The sequence below is a fragment of the Hyperoodon ampullatus genome, assembly GCF_949752795.1.
Source record: "Hyperoodon ampullatus genome assembly, chromosome: X".
Lineage (NCBI taxonomy): Eukaryota > Metazoa > Chordata > Mammalia > Artiodactyla > Ziphiidae > Hyperoodon > Hyperoodon ampullatus.
Genome location: NC_136913.1, coordinates 4,294,829 through 4,298,568, shown reverse-complemented (window position 1 = coordinate 4,298,568; position 3,740 = coordinate 4,294,829). Strand labels below are relative to the sequence as shown.

Below are 3,740 nucleotides of genomic sequence, written 5' to 3'. Positions count from 1 at the left end.
CTTTGAGGCTTGCATGCTTAAGGATCCCAAACGACTAAGAAATTTAAAAAAAAGAAGACTCTCATTCATACCATTCTCAACTAAAGAATTGTATCTGTTTTGAGCATGAACTTCTCATGCTACACAGAACTAACAGTATGGTAGTCAGTTGTGTATTTGGAAATGTCTTGGTAGCAGGGATGTTTTCACAATTTTCAGAGATTATGCATTCTTCATGAATACTTTCATACGGCTGCTTGAAAATACGCATTTCCAAACTTGCAGTATAGGTGTGAAGAATGTGAAAGACAAACAAACAAATACAGTCACGTTACAGCGATATACAGTCCTGTATGAATTTGGTGGGGTACAAGTCATTCATAGCACGTAGCCCAAACAGTTAGCTCACCAGATATCATGTGCTCACCTGTATTTCCTAGACCACCGTGTAAGGAGGTAGCTAGCACCAGGTGACTAGTTTTGCCTGATGAGCTGTGAGCAGAGGCACACATGTCATTTCCAGGTGCAGGTGGCAAGTAGCCAGTACTGGTCCTCCTCCTCTTTCTTCGCTGCAAGGTGTTTCTGGAGGCCACATGTTCCAGATAACGTAGCTCCAGGGCACAGGGAGACCCTATGACTCCCATAAGACTATGATGTAAGAAATGGAGCTTTGCTTTGGGATGACCTAAGGAGTGGGATAGAGAGGGAGGGAGGGAGGGAGGCTCAAGAGGGAGTGGATATGGGGGTATATGTATACATAGAGCTGATGCACTTTGTTGTACAGCAGAAACTAACACAACATTGCACAGCAATTATACTCCAATAAAGATATATATATATATATGTATATATATATATATATAAAAGAAATGGAGCTTTGTAGCAATTTGCTCCTGATATTTTATGGATTATTTTTTTTAGCAGCATAACCTAGCTTATCCTGACTAATACATGTCTCAAGGCCTTTGGCCTGCTGACGCCTCCACCCAGAATGTTCTTTGCTTCTTCTCCTCTCAGTTATTGTTTGGGTCTAAAGTCACATTCTCTAGGTTTTATCCTCTGTCCTCCCAGCCATTCTCAGGCCACCCTGCTTTACTTCCCCAGAGCCTGCACCTTGCGGGATGCCTTCTCTCTTGTAACCATGTATCTTACTGTACCCTGTCCTCCCAGCTCCTAGCTCATTGCCTACACTTGCTTGACCCTCCATAAATGTTCACCTTCTTAGTAGCCTGTGCTCAGAAAAGACTGAATGGATGGATGCAGGAATGAATGAGGGGATAAAACATGGTGATTCTGTGATCTAACCACACATCTGCTCGCATCTGAGTGGGGAGATCAGAGTTTGCAGCTTCAAGTCCAGTCAGCACTTTCAAGGCCACAAAAGCCGTCCAGCTTGATTACAGGTAGACCTTTTTTTTTTTTTTTTGGCGTGTAAAAGATCTTAGTTTATTAATCCTCTCATGAAAAGGCTGCTCACATCCCCACAGATACAGTCACGGCAGAATCTTCACTCTTCTTGTTGGCAGCACCAACATTGGCCTTTGCAGTCCCCCTGACTTTCTTCATTCTGTTCCTGAGTTCCTTTCGCTGTTTTCTGGATGTCTTTTTCTTCTCATACAGGCCATGTCTTGCAGCCTGGGTTTGGGCTCATTCTTCTCCAGTAATCCAAGGCATCGTACACCATGTCAAAGCCAGTTGTCTGGCCACCATCAAAATGGGTTGTGAATCCACATACAAAGATGGCATCTGGTGTGCTCTTGTATATGCATTTTGGCTAGTTTTTCCCCAAAATTTCTGTCTTCGGTCTATTGCCTTCCCAGGGTGAAGGACGTTGATGCCCGTTTGTTTCCGCTGAAGTAGTCGGTCGGTCATGAACTTCCTGGTCCTGGATAGTTGCTGTGTCGTTCATGATGGCGGCTGATCTTCAAGCAGCCTGGGAGGACAAGAGCACGGGGAGGCCTTTGGAGGCCTTTGGGATTCTGAAGATGGAGGCCCAAGTGAGGAGAAATAAAAGGATGCATTCCCTCTAAGCCAAGGGGAGGAACGGATGCAGCACTTCCATGATTTCTGATCCTATAAAGAAAATCACTCCATATGCACACAGCTTTACCACAGTCACTATGGTTATCATGTTTTCTTAGGTGTCTGTTACCAGAAAGGCAGGAAAATGCCCCGCGTTTCTCACACTTCCCTCCATCACCGTGACACCTCCGTGCATGCCTGAGTGTCATTCAGTTGGCTTGAATCAATACCCGCTGAAGATGAAACCAGCAACTGTGTCACCCCGGCTCCGCAGAGATCACCCTTGGTTTCTCCTCCTCAGCCAAAATATACACTGGGTCTCTCTTTGCTTTTGTGCTGTGGCTGGCATGTCGCTGCCAGCACCACTGCTTTCTGCCCACCAGCCGCGAGATCTCGTGACGTCCTAGACACATTCCTTTGGTGTCTACCAGTGTCCCCCAAAGCGGAGCTAATCCAGCCTGAATGTGCACTCAGCACCGGAACGGCCCCCCTGGGTTTGGCTGGCAGCCCCCGAGCAGACCTTTTGTATCTGCGTCCCTCTGATGGACAGGCGCTGCGGATTCCCGGGACCCAGCTCCCAGAAAGGAGCTCAGCAGGGAAGGCGGACTGCTAAGTATCCTTCCAACCTGAAGATAAAAAACACAAATGAGAAGAGAAGGAACTGGGGCAAAGCTTCTGGCAGAGCTGATACGTTTTCGTGGGAGAACAATACCCGGTTACGGGGACGCAAGACCTGGTATTTCGCCGTCGGCCTAATTAATCAGAGGAGGACCAGCCCGGGCATGGTGATGCCAGTTCCCCATCCCACTGCTGCGGGTTTTAACTTTTGTCCTGATGTCTGAGGCTGACATGTGATCCCAGGGCTCTCGGGGCAGGCGTGTGATCCCCGGGCAGCGTCACTCTATAAATAACAGGCTGTGCTGAGAATAGCAGACTTCTTCATTCCTCCTGCCAGAGATGACCTCTCAGCTCCTTGGGGGTCAGGACAAGGTGAGAGCCACAGAAAGGTGACAGAGAGACGGAGAGGGACATCACGTAGTGGATTGAAGAGGGTCCTCTCCCAAATTTATGTCCCTGGGAATCTCAGAATGGGACCTCAGTTGGAAAGAGGGTCTTGCAGGTGTCATCAGTTAAGGGTCTTGGTTGGAAATCATCCTTGTGCCCTCAGTTCAGTGACTGGTGTCCTTATAAGAGGAAGGAAAGGGGGATTTGGACAGAAGTATTCACAGAAGAACAAGCAAAGACAGAGGCAGAGATTGAAGCGAGGTGGCCACAAGCCAGTCAGCACCAAGGATTGTAGCAGCCACCAGAAACCAGGAAGGACCCTCCCCTAGAGCCTTCACAGGGAGTGCAGGCCTCCGGACACCTTGATTTTGCACTTCTGGCCTCCAGAACCAGGAGGGGATGCACTTCCCTTGTTTACAGACATCCAGGTGGTGGTCATGAGTTGTGGCAGTCACAGGAAACACACACAAACCCCAATGCTGGCATCTTGATGGCACCAACCCTTCTTTCCCAGGTCTTGGCGATAGGCTGCCTTCCAAACTAAAGAATTGCAAGAGCCACAGAGGCTGTTTCCTTTCTGTTGAACTTGCTTTTCCTTGAAAATCCCAAATATGGTCCATACCCCCCATCATTGGGCTGCTGCCAGAGGCCCTTGAAATCCTTCAACCGTTGGCACAAAGACGCGGAAATAGAATCGGGCTGGCAAACCAGGAGGGGTGAACTGCTTCTCATTT

At 48.2% G+C, this 3,740-nt stretch overlaps 1 pseudogene across 1 annotated transcript; it reads right to left on the bottom strand.

Moving 5' to 3' along the window:
* Positions 1 to 1,452: 1,452 nt before the first annotated feature.
* LOC307069079 (small ribosomal subunit protein eS24-like) lies at positions 1,453 to 1,888 on the bottom strand (annotated as a pseudogene). Its single transcript has one exon. The product of its transcript is annotated as a small ribosomal subunit protein eS24-like (transcript).
* Between the last annotated feature and the right edge of the window lie 1,852 nt (positions 1,889 to 3,740).